This window comes from Dioscorea cayenensis, chromosome 6, assembly GCF_009730915.1.
Source record: "Dioscorea cayenensis subsp. rotundata cultivar TDr96_F1 chromosome 6, TDr96_F1_v2_PseudoChromosome.rev07_lg8_w22 25.fasta, whole genome shotgun sequence".
Classification (NCBI taxonomy): Eukaryota; Viridiplantae; Streptophyta; class Magnoliopsida; order Dioscoreales; family Dioscoreaceae; genus Dioscorea; species Dioscorea cayenensis.
Genome location: NC_052476.1, coordinates 6,283,849 through 6,303,700, shown reverse-complemented (window position 1 = coordinate 6,303,700; position 19,852 = coordinate 6,283,849). Strand labels below are relative to the sequence as shown.

The 19,852-nt window shown below is 42.1% G+C and overlaps 2 non-coding genes across 2 annotated transcripts; both read right to left on the bottom strand.

Annotated features, from left to right (window-relative positions):
* Positions 1–705: 705 nt before the first annotated feature.
* On the bottom strand, positions 706–812 carry LOC120264160. The gene has a single exon (XR_005537332.1). It is a non-coding gene; the product is annotated as a small nucleolar RNA R71 (small nucleolar RNA).
* Positions 813–14,123: 13,311 nt separating this feature from the next.
* Positions 14,124–14,230, bottom strand: LOC120264167. Its single transcript, XR_005537339.1, has one exon. It is a non-coding gene; the product is annotated as a small nucleolar RNA R71 (small nucleolar RNA).
* Positions 14,231–19,852: the final 5,622 nt, after the last annotated feature.

Here is a 19,852-nt window from a genome sequence, read left to right as displayed (position 1 = left end):
CCCGTGCACTTGGTGTACCGAAGCAAAAGGGTGTTGTCAAGTTTTTGGCGCCGTTGCCTGGGAATATGCATTTTAGAAACACTTTGCACTTTGCTATTTTAGCTATTCACCATTTATTCTATTTCACACTTTCTTATTCTTCCATCGTTGTGATTTGATTTTCTTTCTTTGGTTGCAGCTCCAGGTTATGACCTGAGGGAACTTTTCGACATTGGTTAAAGGAGATCCTAAATTTGAACGAACACTTTGTAAAAGTGAAAAAGAACCTGTGCAAGAACAGTCAAATCAAGCTGAGATAGAAGGTGAAGGGTCAGAAAATATGGTAGAACAGAATGAACAGCAGAGGACACTATTAGATTATTTCAGGCCCACAATTTTGGGCACACAGTCTAGTATTGTCTGCCAATTATAGCTTAGAACTTTGAGCTAAAGCCAGCATTCATCCAGATGATATAGCAGTCGGCACAGTATAATGGTTTTACCGATGAGGATCCGAACAACCACATCGAGAACTTCTTGGAAGTGTGTGACATGCTTAAGATTAATGGAGTTACGGATGATGCTATCAAATTGCGGGCCTTCCCATTTTCCTTGAAGGTGAGAGCAAAGTAGTGGCTACATTCATTACCTAGAACATCGATTACTACTTGGGAGGATATGGTAGAAGCTTTTCTTGCCCGATATTTGCCTCCTTGAAAATCTGCGAAACTCAGGAATGAAATTTCCTCCTTTGTGCAAATGGATTTGGAGTCTCTTTTTGAGACATAGGATAGGTTCAAGGAGCTCCTGCAGAAATGTCCTTAACATGGGTTCCCCGAGTGGATGATCATTCAAACATTCTATAATGGGTTGAACCCGAGCACAAGACAGTTACTTGATGCTGCAGCAGGAGATACCTTAGGAAGCAAGACCCCTAAAGATGCCTGACATCTCATTGAAGAAATAGCCATGAGCAATTATTAGTGGAACACAAGAGATAGAAAAAGGTAACCGGACTTTCATGAGATCGATGAAGTTACTTCATTGGCGGCCCAAGTTGAGTCATTGAGCAAGAAGTTAGATACTCTAACATCTCCTAGAGTAGAGGCCTTGACTAGTTGCACTGGGTGTGGGAGAGGACATGCTTCATCCGATTTCCCGATTTCTATTAGTGGTACATCCTCGGTAGAACAAGTGAATTTTGTGGGTAACGCAATGAGAAGCCAAGGTGATCCATATATCAACACCTACAATCCGGGTTGGAGGAGTCACCCGAATCTTTCATGGAATAGTCAAGGGAAATAAAAGGCCATGGCACCATTGGGTTTCTAACAACAATAACAAGCCACGAACATGGATAATCAAGTTTCAAGTTTGGAAACCCGGATGACCGATCTAGAGAAAGCTTTGGCCAAGTTCATCCAATCATCGGATACAAGGTTTTAGTCCTTCAAAGCTACACTTCGCAACCACACCGCTTCATTGCACAATTTGGAGAATCAAGTGGGGAAAATTGCAAAGTTGTTATTGAGAGATCTCAAGAAGCTTGCCTAGTAACACCGAACCGAATTCAGGAAAACATGTGAAGGCAATCACTTTGAGAAGTGGTCGAGAGGTTAAGGGTAGGCTTCTGAGTAAGAAGACCAATGTTGAAGTACCCGAGGTTGTGGAGGTTGAGGAGAGAACTAAAGAGAAGGAGGTGGTACCCCCACCTTACAAGCCAAGAATCCCTTATCCTTCAAGATTAAAGAACGACCAAACTGATGAGCAATAGAAGAAGTTCTTGGGTCTATTTAAGAAGTTGCATATCATTATTCCATTTGTAGCGGCGTTATCTCAAATGAATTACTATACAAGTTTCTCAAGGACCTCTTGACCAACAAGAGGAAGTTGGAGGAGAGTGCATCTGTGATCTTCGATGCTTCATATTTGGCAGTGTTGCAAAAGAATATACCCAACAAGAAGAAAGACCCCGGAAGCTTCATCATTCTGTGCAACATTGGTAATTTGGGTGAATAGAAATATTGGCAGATTCAGGGGCTAGCATCAATATCATACCTTACTCGTTCTTTCAAAAGCTAAGCTTGGGAGAGCCTAGGCCAACTCGAATGACACTTTAATTGGCGGACCAAACGATTAGACATCCGAGGGCATCACTGAAGATGCACTTGTGGAGGTTGACAAGTACATATATCCTGTGGATTTTGTAGTGTTGGATGTTGATTAGGATGTTAATGTCCCATTGATACTTGGGAGGCCGTTCTTGCGTACTTCCAAAGCTCTTATCGACATGGATGGCAGGGAGTTGACTTTACGAGTTGGGGATTACAAGCTTACATATCGCCTCGCTGAAGCCATGAGACATTCTCTAGACTTTGATGATACTCTCTACTTCTTTCACACTACCGATAAACTAATAGATGAATATGTGTAGAAAATGATGTGTCCGGACACATACGAGAGGTTGCTAGACCAAGAGGTGGAGAATGAAGTTATCATGACACTTGGTCTAGAGGACAAGGTGCAACCTACACTGGGGATCATGAAGAAGATGATCCAAAAGATGAAGTGTGCAATGAGACGTCACAAGAAATGACCCAAGGTTAATAGGGATTTCCATGAACGGAGTAAGGGTGACGAACCCTTGTGCGGTAACAAACTCGATAACTCTTCCTCTACCTGCAAAAGATTATGTTCATCATGCTTTTAAGTTATGGGTAAGAGGGAAACCTTCATCTATGAGCCCCTGTGAGGTAAGAAGAGGTACGTCAAGCTTAGTAACGCTAAACAAGTGCTTCTTGGGAGGCAACCCAAGTCTTTATTGTTTTCTAAGTTTTAGTTTAGTGCTTACATGAATAAGATCTTGAGTGTTGGTGTCTTAATCTTTTATATGCTTTTGTTGTGATTTTCTCATAGATCATTGGTGTTTTTATGTGCTTAACTGTGATTTGCAAAGTTCTTAGTTGTTTGAGCGAGTTTTTCATGATTCTTTGGTTAATTTTGTACAGCAAATGCAGGCTCTGTATGTGTATAAGTGTGCAAAAATTTTCTGTAGAGTCTGTAATTTCTTTTTAAGTCATCCAAAGAAGATACACGGCCGTTTGAAATTTCCACACTGGCGTGTGTTTATGTTTAGAGCTCAACTTCTCTATCCTGAGAAGACACAAGAGCATGTGAATTCCCTGTGAATGACCTTGTGGTGGTCACACACCCGTGGGTAATTTCCACACAGACGTGTGTTTCTTTGCAGAGTTCAAAACTCTATCCTGAGAAGACACAAGGGCATGTGTCTGCCCCTGTGGATGACCTTGTGAATTACACACGGGCGTGGGTAATTTCCACACGCCCGTGTGAAACTCTCCAGAGAGTTCTCATCCATCTCGAGAAGACACAGGGGCGTGTGAGTGCCCCTGTGAGTGGTCCTTGTGAAGATACACGGCCATGTGGAATTTCCACACTGGCGTGTGAAACACTTAGAGAAATTTCTAAGATGGACAAAGAAGCCACAGGGGCATGTGGGTGCCCTTGTGGGTCGAGCACACGGACGTGGGGAATTTCCACATGCCCATATGGGTAAGTTCAGAGGAAAAATGTGCTATCTTGAGAGCACACAGGGGCATGTGTCTGCTCCTATGATGCTCCCCTATGGAGGCACACGGGCGTGGGTAATTTCCACACGCCCGTGTGGATGTATAGAACTCAAAAGGCCGTGATTTTTCTTTGTAAATCTTGCTTACCTTTTCATTTTCACACTCCCAAACACTCAGAGAAGACATCCTTGCACTCTCCCAACTCCTCGCCATCATTTTCAAAGGATTTCACTTGAGTTTTTCGGCCGTTTTCAAGTTTTTCATCTTCATCTTGTCGATAAACCCTCATTTCCTCTTTCCTTCGCTAATCTTGATTTATTACAATTAAACAGGTGATTGTTGCTTCATTTTCATGTGAAAATGATGGATGCATGTTTTAGAAGGACTTTAGAGTGAATTTGTGATGTATTTTGTGGATTTTGGCATAGTGGCGTGCGGTTTTCATCCCCCATAGATCTACACTAGCATGTGGAATTTCCACACGACCTTGTGGATTTCTGCAGTGTTGATTTCTTTAGTAAATTTGATTAATTTCTTTTTAAATATTGCAGATATGGCCCCAGATCGAAAGAAACAGGTCAGCAAGCGTCCTTTAGAGTCCTCACCAAAGCTAGAGCATTTGGAGTTCGCGATTCCCGAGCACCAGGCTCGTTTTGAGAGATTGGTGAAGCTGAAGTTTGGTCAGACACATTTCCCAGACGAAGATACTTTGAGAGAGATTCAGCTTGCCGACGACATGGCTGATGAGGTTGAGAAGCTTCTTACTGTAGGCAGTTAGCGCAGATTGTTATCTATTCGTGAGGCTGCCATTCGTTTGCTGACACTCGAGGTGATCTCATTATTCAAGTTCGACCGACCATATTTGGGATTTGACAGTATTGACACCATACAGTTTAGAGCATTTGGGCATCATTATAGCATGAGCGTCACATAGTTTTCGATATGGTTGGGATTATACGATGAAGATTTTACTACCACAGGAGTACGATCAGCTTCCTGCAGATTATCTTGGTAGTCTGACACCTTAGAGGGCGTTATGTGGTCAGTGCCAGTACGAGCCGGGGGTGTCCAAGGCCACGTGCCTTTCTCGACCTGCATACTGTTACTTGCACGCCGTTCTGAGTAGGTCGGTGAATGGATGGGGCGACAGCAAAGGGGTCCTCAGCCAGCAAGAGTTATTATATCTGTATTCAATGGTACAGAGCTAGCCAATCCATCTTGGCCACATACTAGCAGTGTATCTGAGGCATCAGTGGTAGTATGCCAGGATAGGAGTTATTTTCTCAGGCCCCTACATCACTAGGCTCATCATGGGTATGGGTCTTTTGAATACCATTCAGGTGACCGAGAAGATTATAGTATCCTCTCCCTCAGCCTAGAGACAATGAGACTCATCAGAGACAGCAGAGGCCGAGAGCGATGCAGCAAGGGGATCTCAGCCAGTGTAGGAACCCCAGCAGGTACAGATAGAGACAGAGGCACGCTTCCACAGCACATGAGCCACCTCCAGTGCGCGTCTTCTCTCCAACTCAAGCCCATGATTATTTTGAGAGGCTCGAGAGTACTGTGGGGGTGCAACAGAGTGACCTAGCTAAGGGTCATGCGCTATAGGCCGAGAACCGCATGGTGGTTATAGCGCGTCTCGACATCTTACAACAGATTCTCGAGTGAGACGCGAAATCCTGTTCGTGATGAGACCCCGGGCCCCTCAGGCACCACCATCACCACCAGCACCAATCGATCCACCGGTTACAGCATCATCTCCAGATAGCAGAGCAAATAGCACCAAACACCAATGCTTAATGCATCCTTTATTTTCTTTGCATTTATGTTTTGTATTTTAATTTTGCATTCAGTTTTGACTTGTATCACTCAGAAAGGATTTTACTTCTGAGTTTATTTCCATTGTCTCGAGTTATATTTCATTGCTTTATCTTTATATACTCGAGTTTGATTTTGTTTTTGTTGTGCTTCACTGAACCCCTTGTGTATACGTGCAGATGGTCTAGTGAGTATAGAAATTGAGGAATAGTCATGGACACGGTCAATGTGATTTTCACATGGCCGTGTGTGCTCCACAACTCATTGGAACTCAACTCTCAATGAATATAGCTCCATCAAACGTACCATTAGGAGTTAAGGGGAATATTGTTTCAATTGCCCACTTCCAAATATGTTTTTCATTGCTTTATATTTTATTGTGCTTGCATGCGTACATTGAGGGCAATGTACATATTAAGTGTGTGTGTGTGTGTGTGTGTGTGGGGAGGGGAGTTCACATTACACATGTTCTTTCAGTAAGTTTTGACTGAAAATGCTCACGTAGCCAATGGTGGTTCACCTTAGTTGTAATGGTTGTATTCTTAAGTTTAGGAGAATTTTTAACATTGAATGTTCTCATTGCTCTAGTTTTTTACTTAAATTTTTGGGAACTTTTGCCGGATTGACACTTGTTACACTACTCGCTCATTAAACCTTTTTGGAAACTCAAGTTTGAAGTTTAAAGGACTAGTTAGTTTATTTCTTGTGTTAATTTTTGCTTAAAAAAATGTACTTTTTTTGGTTGTGCATTTGGGGTGGAAAGAGCTACCGCCAATGAAGTATGAACCTACTCTCATAAATCGGATACTAGTTATGCCCTAATGAGAGAAAGAGCAATCTCATTGGATGAGTGAAAGCTACTACCCTAGTAGAAAGAGCTACCACCTCGAAAGTGTGAAAGCTACCATAGCGGCCGCTTAGAAAGGGCTACCTTAGAGGATGTGCGAAGCTACTACCGTCTTTTTTCTTTGTTTTGTAAATAAATAAATCCCTTATACTTAGAACTTTGAGAAGTATACGTTGGGTTGAATTGAGTGAGTTTACACACACTTACTAGATTTCGGGTTTGTTGTTCTTTCTTATTCGAGTTTTTAGCTAGAGCGTTGATTTTTTGTATTTGGTGTTGAAATTTTCCTTACTTGTAGAATGCTTCTTTTGCATAGTTTTGGTGAACCTAAGGCCAAACACCTTCAATATTTCCTTCTTCTATGCTTCAATGTTTTATTTTTGCTTGAGGACAAGAAAAAGCTTAAGCGTGGGGGAGTTTGATAAGTGCTTGTGTATTAGTAATACAAAGTATTCTTTTTTTACAATGAGCATTACTTTTCTCAGATTCTATCGCTCATACATGTGTATTTGTGTTACTTTTGTGCATGTAGGGTTGTGGAGACAAGTATGGAAGAAAAAAACTAAAATAGGTCATGAATGCATGTTGTTGATGAAATTTTAAAGTGAATAAATGTGAAGAGATAAGTCGTGCTCAAAGACACGTGAGTGTGTGCCAACCTCCGTTGGGCTCGAGTGAACATGCAAAATGGAGGGGCACAAAGGCAGTCACACTCATGTGTTACGCCTTGTGCAAAGCTAGAAAGATTGTCATCAAATGTGATTTTGTCGATGAAATAACATGATCTATCGCATGAATGTGTGCCCATTCATGTGGCCTCGATGAAAAGTGTGGGTTTGAGAGTATTTTGGTGGAGTACTATAGCAGGTACCGTAAAAATTATTGTAGCAAAGTAGTATCAGTCACTGTTCACAGGCCACAGAAAATCAATTCCTGCAGAATCACACAGGCGTGTGGAAATTCCTCATGCCCGTGTGGATACCGGATTCCAACCTATTTAAATCCGTGATTTCAGCCTGATTTAGGGGATCCTTTTCCCATCTTTTGGCCATCTCTTCACCATCTTTGGAGGAACTCGCGGCTAGGGTTTAGAGCAGCTTTGGCAAGGCTTTTGGAGTGGTTCTACAGCTTTAAACACCACGTTCCTTTGGAAGAGAGTTATTGCGGGAGCTTTCATCGGCATCGATTTGGTAAGGTGTGCCCTAGGCTTGAAGCGGGAACCATTGGAAAAGACACAGCCACTCCATAAGACTATCAACACGAATACCAAGGGGGTTTTGCTTATGGATTGCATGCTTTTACTTTCGAATTCATTTTTGATTGTATCTTGCTCCATGGAGAGTTAAACCCCTATTGGGTACTTGGACTTATAAAGCTTAGGATGATATTGTTTCTTTGACCTTTTTATTATGTTTCTTTAATTGATGTCTTTAATTGAGTTCCAATCTTGAATGCTTGTTGAATGGGTTTTTCCCTTAGAGTGACACTAAGGTTGAGAGCCTACATTGGTAATCCTTGTGAGTGTGTGACACACCATGCGGGTTGGATAAAGCAAGATTAGAGAGGGTCGAGAGGGTGAGTTGAAAGGTAGCGGAACGTCTCCTTTCCTCTTTGGTGTTATTTATCCTACCTCCATATTCTAAGAGTTCTTTGTTGTCACAATAGAGTGAAGTGCTAAAAAAGAAACTCCGCTGGGGCTTAGTTGCACAAGCAACAGAGTGAGGCGTTGAAGTAATCCTTAGTGCTGGGGTTTAATTGTGACTAGGAATAGAGTTTATCACTTGGAGTCCCCAGAGTTTTATGCGACTTTACACAATGTGAGGTGTTGAGACTAAGTGATTTCTCCACCGGGCATAGTATAGGGTTAGTCAAGTTGACCTTAGGTTTGTGACCATGTATTTTAGGATTTCCATGACTCATTAAGCATCAGTTAGGAGACATAATAGTTGGTTTTGCATTTGAAGTAATTATCCTAGGAGGAGCAATGTCCGGGTGCCCCACTTTCTATTGATTGCCTTTCCCCTTCATCTTTATAGCATCTCTTCTTCCTTCTTCTTTCCTTATTTCTATTTTCATTAATTTTTTTCGCACCACTATCTATTCATCTTTATTCTTGTTAAATAGCAATTTTTATGTTTCTAATCACTATTCCCTGTGGATATGACTACCCACTCACAAGAGTATTATTACTTCGACAAACTCGTCCATTTGTGGTACACACGCAAAAGGGCATTGTCAATTTTTCTTCAAATCTTCATGCTACAAGATGCTACAGAGCTACTATAGTGTCAGGGCTCTAAAATGCCATTTCTGGTGTCGATTTCTTCTTGAATCGCATTGTCGAGCTCATCTAGGCTTCTTTTATGCTTGTAACATGAAAGAAACCAATTAAACCATAAAGGGGCATCTATTCATCAAGAAAATACACAAATCATGGGCAACAAATATGTATAAAATACATACATTTAGCCGTTTATCAAGTTCTCAATCATCATCACACCAATCATATATGTAATTAAAGCTTTTGCAAAATATAATTGCAAGCATGAACCAATATACAATATTAAGAAAAATATTCATAACCAATATATCAAAGAAGGAATCAAATACAAAAGTTCTTGATGTTTATGGCCAGAGGCACCAAATGAACGTTTAGCCTCTCATGTTTAGTACTAACAAAATACAAACCAAAATTAAAAAACAAGAAGGAAACGATAATAAAAGCTCCCCCAAGCTCATTGGTTGTAATGGAATCCAAGGATGAAGATGTCCGATTCATCACATATTCGCGTCTAAACCTCAAATAAAGCTTGAATATCTCCCTGATTAATGTTCTTCGACTCTCCCTTTCAACCCATAGTTGTCTCTAACACACCCCTTGCGTGTGTGTACCACAAGTGCACGGGTTGTCGAAGTAATAAAGTACCCCGGTGAGTAGATAGTCATATCCACAGGGAATAGTACTCAAAAACACTAGTATTGCTATCTAACTATAGTGAAAACCAAGTTGTGAGTGAGTGAACAATATCAATGCAAATAAAAGTAAAGAGAAGAAAGGAAAGCGCAATAGGGATAAGGGGATCGATAGATAAAATGATGGGGTACCCAGACATTGCTAACCCAGGACTATTGTTTCAAGAGCAAGACTAATTATTATGCCTCATAACTGAATTTTAATAAGTCGTGGATATCCAAAAACACACGGTCCAAAACCTAAGGTCAACCATGACTAACCCTATACTATGCCCCGGCGGAAAGGCATGCTCTCAACACCTCACACTGTGCGAGGTTGTATGAAGTTTTAAGAACTCTAAGTGGTCCTATTTTCTAATATAGATCTAACCCTTTGGTCAAGGTGAAAGACCCCTAGTCACAATTAAGCCCCAGCACTAAGGATTATTTAAACACTTCACTTTGTTGCTTGCGCAGCTAAGCCCCAGTGGAGTTTGTCTCTTAGCACTTCACTCTATCATGACCGCAAAGAACTCTTAGAATATGGAGGTAGGATAAATCACATTGGAAGAGAAATGGGGCATTTTGCAACCTCTTTACTCACCCTCTCGACCCTCTCCAACCTTACTTTGTCTAATCCTAATAGAGTGTCACTCATCGGCAAGGATTAATAAGATAGATTCTCAACCTTAGTGTCACTCTAAGGGAAAATCAATACAACAAGTATTCAAGGTTGAAACTCAATTAAAACATCAATCAAAGAAACAAAATAAGAATTAATGAAATAAAATCATCCTAGGGTTTACAAGTCTAAGCACCCACTAGGGGTTTAGCTCTCCATGGAGCAATACACAATCAACAAGAAATCGAATGTAAAAGTATGCTATCCATAGATAAAACCCCCTTGTAATCCATATCGATGGTCTTGTGGAGCCGCCTCATCTTCTCCAAAGGTTCCCTTGCCAAACCTAGGCACACCTCGTCTAATCGATGTCGACGAAAGCTTCACCCAATAGTTCTCCTTTAAGGAACTCGATGTTGAAGGCCATAGAACCTCTCCAAAAACGTAGCAAAGGCCTCTCCAAACCCTAGCCGCGAGCGCCTCCTAAGATGGATGAAAGATGGGAAAAAGATCCCCCAAAAAGTCTCCCAAATGCGGTATTTATAGGGGCTAGAATCGGGCATCCACACGGGCTTGTAGAATTTCCACACGGCCGAGTGGATTTCTAGAACTCTATTTTTTCACCTAAAATGCTCCAGATTACACTTTTTTCATCGAGGCCACATGAATGGGCACACATCCATGCGGTAGATCGCATCGTGTCTTCAATGAAACCACATTGATAAAGCTCTTGCTAGTATTTCACAAGTCGGAACACATGAGTGTGACTGCCTTTGTGCCCCTCCACTTTGTGTGTTTGCTTGAGTACAATGGAGGTTGGCACACACCCACATGTCTTTGAGCATGACTTGTGTCTTGACATTTGTTCAATCCAATAAACTTCATCAATAATCACATCCAGAATCTACTTTTGCTCAATGTAGGAAAAATAATACCTCGTATTACTTATACACAAGCAGTTATCAGTCTCCTTACTTTTCCAACAAAAAGTCCCTTTAATACTCTAACTTACTGGTTTAAATATGCACGACCTATGCAGGGTCATGCTTGGAGGCGTGCTTGAGGCCTTGTACTTTATTGTCAAACTTCAGGGCTTGAATTATATGAAAAATCCATCTGCTGAGATTTTCATGGTTGAAGCACCGCCTGAGGCATGGTTAAACTTTCATACGCACAACTGTGTAAGGAGCAGATTGCCTATACATACTTAGTTCCTCAAAAATTATAAACTACACAAGTATGAATATGGCCATGCTTCATTCTACATGACCATACAAGGAGTAGAGAGGTTGTCTTGCCAAGTAAACTGCGAATTCTCAGCTCATGTGAGGTATATAGCTTGAGCACAACTAAAGCACACCTGTGCTTTTCTCTAGAGTGCTCTTTTCCACCTTGTCCAAGTCTGATTCACTTGTATTCTCCTTCTTTTATCCTGAAACCTGTCTTCCTGCTAATTAACACACAAAATATCCAAACTATCACTAAAATATAGAAAAACATTCAAGAATACAAACAAAGCCATGCAAAATGTATTTAAATTATGTATATAATATGCACTCATCAGTTCTAATTTTCTTATTTTAGTTTAGACTCAAAATCACATATACATTATTAGGTTAGATATTAAGCGATGAGTGAGTAATAGTAAATCCTTAGCCCTATGGAATATAATTCTTACATACTCGTGTGAGGTATTACTTGATAACCTATGCTCTTCCAACACCCTTAAGGAGAAATTGGAACTTACTCCATGGTAAGTGCTTGTGTGATAAGAATACAAAGTATTCTTTTCTTATGATGAGCATTACTTTTAACAGGTTTAAGCGCTAATACATGTGTATTTGTGTTCTTTTGCGCATGTAGGGTTGTGAAGCTAAGTATTGAGAAAAAAACCAAAAGTAGATCATAAACGCATTATTTGGTGGAATCTTAGAAGGAACAAATGCGAAGACACAAGTAGGACTCCAGGATTCGTGAATGTGTGCCAACCTCCATGAATTCAAGTCATTATAATGAGTTGGAGGGGGAAAAAGGCAGTCACATTTGCGTATCCCGACTTGTGCATTGATAACAAGATCTTCACCAACGAAGCCTTTGATTAAAAAAGAGTTGTGATCTACGGCATAAACGTGTGCCCATTTATGTTACTCGATGAAAAGTGTGGAACTGGGAGTGTTTTGGAAGAGTATTGTAGCAGGTTATTGTAGCGAAACATTGCAGCACGCACTGTAGCAGTTACTGTTCACAGCCAGCCGAAGACAAGATTTCCAGAGAATCCACATTGGCGTGTGGAAATTCCCCACGCCCGTGTGGAAATTCCACAGGCCCATGTGGTAGATCTACAGGGGCGTGTGGATGCCTGATTCCAGCCCTATTTAAGCTGTGATTCAGCCCCGATTTTTGGGATCATTTTTCACTCTTCTCTTCCATTTTTCTCCATCGTTTGGAAAGCCGTCGGCTAGGGTTTGGAGAGGCTTTTGGCAAGTCTCTGGAGTGGCTTGAGGGATTCGATACCGCGATTCACTTGGAAAAAGGCTATTAGGGGAGCTTTCGTCAGTATAGATCCGGCGATGTGTGCCCCAGGCCAGACAAGGAGACCTTTGGAGAAGACTTGGCTACCCCACAAGACCATTGACACAACTACCGAGCGGATTTTCTTATGGAACACTTGTTTTTACTTTTGATTTGATTATTGATTGTATTGTGCTCCATGGAGAGCTAAATCCCCTAGTTGGTACTTAGATTTTGTAAACCCTAGGATGTTATTGTCTCATTGATATTTTATTATGCTTTCCTTAATTGATGTTTCAATTGAGTTCCAATCTTGAGTGCTTGTGGAATGATTTCTCCCCTAGAGTGACACTAGGGTTGAGAGTCTATCTTGGTAACCATTGTAGATGAGTGACACACTATGAGCATTAGACACTGCTTGATTGGAGAGGGTTGAGAGGGTGAGTCGAGAGGTAGCGGACCGTCCCCTTTCCCCTCCGGTGTGATTTATTCTACCTCCATTTACTTGACTTCTTGGCGGTCACAATAGAGTGAAGTTGTAAAGGATGAACTCCGCTAGGGCTTAGTTTCGCGAGCAACAGAGTGAAGCGTTGAAGGGACTCTAGTGTTGGGGCCTTAGATGTGACTAAGGGCCTTTCGCCTGGACCAAACTTTTAGGTCTATACATAGGAAGAGGGTTTATCACTTGGATTCTCTAGAACTCCATGCAACTTTACACAGTGTGAGGTATTGAAATTGAGTGATTTCTTCACCAGGACATAGTGTAGAGTTAGTTATGGTTGACCTTAGATTTGGGACCATGTGCTTAAGGATTTCCATGACTCATTGAGCATTGATTAGGAAGTATAATAGTTGGTCTTGCACTTGAAACATTAATCCTAGGTGGAGCATTGCCCGAGTACCCCACTTATATCGATTGCCTTACCTTTCACTTAGTTTTGCCTTTCATTCTTGTTTCTTTTTATCTTTGTTTTCATTTCATTTTATCAACACTATCATTGTTCACTTTCACGTGGTTAAGTAGCAATTTAAGTATGTTTACTCCCTACTCCCTGTGGATACGATACCCCACTCACCTGTTATTAATTACTCGACAAACCCGTGCACTTACGGGTCACAGGCAAGGGGCATTGTCAAGTTTTTGGTGCCGTTACCGGGGAGTAGGCGTTTAGAGATACTTTGCAGTTTGCTGTCTTTGTTATTTATTCATTCTCTTTCATATCTTCTTATCCTATCACCGTTTTAATTTTGTTTTCTTTCTTTTGGTACAACTCCAGATTATGACCTGAGAGAACCCTTAGATACTAATTGAAGGTGATCCTGAACTTGAATGTACACTCAGAAAAAGGGGTAAAGAACCTGTGCAAGAACCGCCGAATCTAGCTGAAGTGGAAGTTGAAGGATCTGACAACATGGCGTAATAGAATTAACAAAAGAGAACACTCTCTGATTACGCTAGACCGTCAGTACTGGGGACACAATCTAGCATTGTGCGATCCCCGATTATAGCTCGAACTTCAAACTGAAGCCAGCATTCATCCAGATGATAAAGTAGCATACGCAGTTCAATGGTTTGGCCGATGAGGATCCAAACAGTCACATTAAGAACTTCTTGGAAGTTTGTGACATGCTGAAGATCAACGGTGTTACGAATGATGCTATTAGATTGAGGGCTTTCCCATTCTCTCTAAAAGGAAGAGCTAAGCAGTCATTACATTCTTTACCACAAGCATCCATCACGACATGGAATGAAATAGTCAAAGCTTTTATTGCAACGTACTTTTCTCCGGGCAAATCGGCAAAGCTTGGCAATGAGATATCATCTTTTGTTCAGATGGAGCTCGAGTCCTTGTTTGAGATATGAGAATGACTCAAGGATCTGTTGCGAAAGTGCCCACAGTATGGATTCCCCGAATGGATGATCATTCAGACCTTTTACAACGGGTTAAATCCAAGTACAAGATAATTTCTAGATGCCGCCACAGGAGGTACAATGGGGAATAAGACCCCGGATGAAGTCCGATAATTAGTAGAAGAAATGGCCATGATAGCTACTAATGGAATGCAAGGGAAAGGAAGAAAGTAGCCGGACTCCATGAGATCGATGCAGTTATATTGTTGGCGGCCCAAGTCGAGGCATTAAGTAAGAAGTTAGACATTCTAACTTCTCCTAGATTGCTAGCCATAATGAATTGTGATAGATGCAGGAAGGACATGCCCCATCCGATTGCCCGATAGCCGTTGGTGTTACTTTATCCGTTGAGCAAGTTGACTTTGTGGTTAATGCAATGAGAAACCAAGGCAATCCTTATAGCAAGACATACAACCAGGGATGGAGGAACTCACCCAAATTTCTCATGGAGTAACCAAGGGCAGCAAAAGGCCATACTACAACTGGGTTTCCAACAACAAGCCCCGAACATGGAAAATAGACTTTCAAGTTTGGAGACCCGGATGACCAACTTAGAGAAAGCCTTGACCCGATTTGTGCAATCATCGGATGCATGCCTCCAATCGGTCGAGACTACACTTCGCAACCACACCGCTTCATTGAACAACCTAGAAAATCAAGTGGGGCAAATCATGAAGTCTCTATCTGAGAGACCACAAGGAAGCTTACCGAGTAACACCGAAACCAACCTATGAGAACATGTGAAGCCGATCACTTTGAGAAGTGGTCGTGAGGTTGAAGGTAGCAACTAAGGAGAAGGAGATGGCATCCCCATCTTACAAGCTAAGAATCCGTTAACGCTCTAGATTGAGGAACAACCAAAACAATGAGCAATACAAAAAGTTCTTGGGTATCTTCAAGCAATTGCACATCAACATTCATTTTGTAGAGGCATTGTCTCAAACGCCTCGATATGCTAAGCTCTTGAAAGATCTATTGACCAACAAGAGGAGGTTGGAAGAAAGTGCATCGGTGATCTTAGATGCCTCTTGTTCGGTGGTCTTTGCAAAAGAATATGCCGAACAAGAAGAAAGACCCAGGAAGCTTCATTATCCCGTGCAACATTGGCAACTTGTGTGAAGAGATGGCATTGGCAGACTCAGGGGTAGTATCAATGTCATGCCATACTCTTTCTTTCAAAAGTTAGGCTTGGGAGAGCCTAGGCCCACTCGGATGATTTTGCAATTGGCGGACCAGACGGTGAGACATCCGAGGGCCATCATTGAAGACGATGCTTGTCAAGGTGGACAAGTACATATTTCTTGTAGATTTAGTTTTGTTGGATGTTGATGAGGATGCAGATGTTCCTTTGATACTTAGGAGGCCATTCTTGCGCACTTCCAATGCATTGATCGACATTGACTACGGGGAGTTAACACTGAGGGTTGCAGATGACAAGCTCACATACCGCCTCGCCGAAGCCATGCGATATTCTCTTGACATTTGATGATACTTTATATTTTCTTGACACTACTGATGAACTAATCGATGAATATGTGCAGGAAATGTTAATCCATGCCCATACGAGGGGTTGCTAGACCAAGACGAGGAGAACGAGGAATTGATGATGCTTGGTCTAGAGGAGAAAGTACTACCTACTATGGGGATCATGAAAAATATGCTCTTGAAGATAAAGCGAGCGAGAAGATGCCACAAGAAATGTCCCAAGGCTGTTGGGGATGTACATGAATGGAACAAGGGTGATAAGCCTTTAAGTGGTAACAAGATTGATAACTCTCCCTCTACCTTCAAGAGGCTTTGCTCATCGTGTTTTCAAGTAATGGGTAAGAGGGAAACCTTTATCTATAAGCCCCCGTGAGGTAAGAAAAGGTACGTCAAGCTAAGTGACGTTAAACAGATGCTTCTTGGGAGGCAACCCAAGAACTTACTATTTTGTTAGTTGTTAGTTTAGTGTTTGCATGAATAAGTCATTGAGTGTTGGTATCTATATGTTTTAATGCATCGTTGTGATTCTCTTTTGGATAAGTTGGTGTTATCGTGTGCTTAAATGTCTATGGGGAAATTGTTGGTCGTTTGAGCATGTTTCGTGTTTTTCTCAGGTATATTTTGCATGCTAGAAGCAGGCTCTGAGTGTTTTTATATGTGCAGGAATTTTCTGCAAAGCCTGTAGTTCCCCTAAGGCATCCAGAGGAAACGCATGGGCGTGTGGAATTTTCACACGCCCGTGGGTCTCTACTGAGAGCTCATCCAGAGAAGGCAAAGGGGTGTTGATTCGCCGCTGTGAACGACCTTGTGAGATACACACGCCCTTGGGTAATTTCCACATGGGGGTGTGTCTTCCTGCAGAGATTAAGAGATTTTTCCCGAGAAGACACAGGGGCGTGGACTCGCCCATGTGGATGACCCTGTGATAAACACACAGGCGTGGGCGATTACCGCACGCCCGTGTGGATCTGTGCAGAGGAGCTCTCTTCCATCCCGAGAATACGCAGGGGCGTGCGAGTGCCCCTGTGAACTGGCCCTGTACATGTCCACGCCCATGGGGAATTTTTGCACGAGCGTGAGAAACACTTAGAGTTTTCTCAGGTTGGACAGAGAAGCCACAGGGGCATGGGGGTAACCCTGTGGGTCGGGCGCACGGGCGTGGGTAATTCCCGCACGCCCGTGTGTATGTGTTCAGAGTCTTAGAGTGTTTTCCCGAGAGTGCACAGGGGCGTGCGTCTGCCCCTGTGAAGATCTCTTGTGAAGCCACATAGGCGTGGGTAATTTTCACACGACCGTGTGGATGTACAAAAACTCTAGAGTAGCGGGTTTACTTTAAAATCTATCCAAGTTTCTCTATCTTCACACTCCAAATTGTTCAGAAAAATAAAACACTCACTAGCCCGACCTTGCATCGTCAATTTGGAAGGATTTTACTTGATTTTTCCGGCTGATTTTAGGCTCTATATCTCTAACTCATCTGTAAACCCTTTTCCTTTCTCTTCTTCATAAATTTTTGATTTAATTATTAAAACTAGTAAATATTGCTTCATTTCTACAATTAGAAGGGGTATGCATGCTTAGAAAGAAGTTAGAGGGGATTTGATGATGTATTTGTGAGTTTTTAGCATTTGGCCGTGCATTTTTCATGCCCCGTGGATCCACATGAGTGTGTGGAAATTCCACACGACCGTGTGGATTTCTGCAATATTAACCTGTGAGTATTCTTGATCAAATTTCTTCTCAAACCTTACAAGAATGACTCCCCAGTCGAAGAAGAAAGCTGACAAGCATCCACATGAGCATTCCCCTGAGTCGGATCACATGTAGTTTTCTATTCCCAAGCATCAGGCTCGGTTTGAGCGGCTGTCTAAGATCAGGTTTGGTTAAACCCGATTCCCGGATATGAGCATTCTCGAGGAAGTTTAGTCAGCGGAAGACATGGTAGATGAGGTCGAAGACATGTTGTCTGTGGGTAGCTAGAAGCGTCTATTGTCTATCCGAGAGCCAGCTATTTGTCAGCTCACTTTGGAGGTTCTTTCATCCTTTGAGTTTGACTGATCTTACTCGAGCTTCGATAGTGTCGATGTTATACAGTTCAGAGCACTCGGCCATCATCACAGTATGAGTGTTACACAGTTCTCTGTCTATATGGGCTTGTATGATGAGGTTGCACGGATACAGAGGAGTATGATCGATTACCCACAGATTATCCCGGAAGTCTGACTCCCTAGAGGGCATATAGGACACTTTGTAGGGAGGGGCAGTATAAGCCACGAGTGTCCAAGGCTACGTGCCTTTCTTGGCCAGCATACAGATACATCCAAGCCGTTCTTAGCCGATCAGTGAACGAACATGGTGATAACATAGGGGTACTGAGCAGACAGGAGCTACTACACCTGTACTCCATGGTGTATAGTGAGCCGATTAATTTGGGGCACATTCTGGTTGAGTACATACGCCACCAGAGCCAATATGTCAAAGCAGGAGTCATTTTCTCAGGCCCATATATCACGAGAGTAGTCATAGGTATGGGTCTTCTGGACGTGATTCGAGGAGCTAGAAGGCGAGTATACCTGCTCCCCTGGGCATAGATATGTTGAGGCTGATGGGGATGGTTCGAAGAGTCCAGTCCAATGTGTATGCTCTGATTACACCTACCCCAGAGGTAGCAGAGGGAGATGATGATATTATCGAGAGATCTTAGCCTACTCCCGAGCTTCAGCCGATACCGGTGGAGATTGAGGCGCCTCCTGTGGCAGAGGAGCCATCCCCCGTACGCATGTTTTCATCGTCTCGAGCCTATGATCATTTTGAGAGACTCGAGAGTATGGTGGGGATGCTTCGGACAAAAATCGCTGAGGTCCAGGCTACACAGGCCGCACAGTACACAAAGTTTATGGCATGTTTTGATACATTAGAGCAAATTCTTGAGCGAGACGTTGCCTCATCATTTGTTCTGAGACCTCAAACCCCTACGGCTCCTCCGGCCTCACAATCACCTAATCCACTGGCACCTTTCGACTATCCAGCGCAGCAGCAGAGCCAGAGGGCGACACTGACACTTGATGCATTTTTCATTTCTTTATTTCTGCATTCTATTTTGGACTTGTACACTCAGAAAGGACCTTCCTTCATGAGTTTATCTTTTATTTTATCTCGAGTGTATTCATTATTCTATCTTTTATATACTCGAGTTGTTTTAGTTTTCTTGAGCTTCACTGAACCCCCTTGTGTATGCGTACAGATGGTCTTGTCAGTATGGGAATCGAGAACTAGTCATGGACACGGCCAAGGTGTTTTGGCACTTGGCCGTGTGTGCTTCACAACCCATTGGAACATCCCTCCTAAGGATTTAGCTCCATCACATGAAATACTAGGAGTCAGGGGAGTATTGTTCCGATTGCTTCTCCCACATATATTCTTGGTTGATATACACTATTAGTGAGCTTGCATGTGTACATTGCAGACAATGTACAACTTAAGTGTGGGGAGAGTTCACATTGTGCATGTCTTTTATATAAGTTTTGATTTACATACCATCTCACATAGCCAATGGCGGTTCACCCTAGTTGCAATGATTGTATTCTTGAGTTTAGTAGAATTTTTAACATTGAATACTCTCATGCTCTAGTTTTTACTTGATTTTCTAGGAATTTTTGCTCGAATGACACTTGTTGCACTACTCGCTCTTTAAACTCTTTTGGAAACTCAAGTTTAATGTTAAAGGGACTAGTTAGTGTTACTTCTTGTGTTAATTCTGTTGAAATATATATATATATATATTCATTTTTTGTGCATTAGTGGGTGGAAAGAGCTACCACCCATGTTGTATGAAAGCTACTCTCATAAAGTCGGATACTAGTTATGCCCTAATGAGAGAAAGAGCTATCTCATGGGATGAGTGAAAGCTACCACCCTGGTAGAAAGAGCTACCACCTCGGAAATGTGAAAGCCACATTAGCGGCCGTTTGGGAAAGGGCTACCTTAGAGGATGTGTGAAGCTACTACCATTTTTTTTATATTTTGTTATGTTTTATAGATAAATAAGTCCCTTATACTTAGGACTTTGCAGAGTATACTTTGGGTTGAATTGATTGAGTTTACACACACTTACACGATTTTGGGTTTGTTGT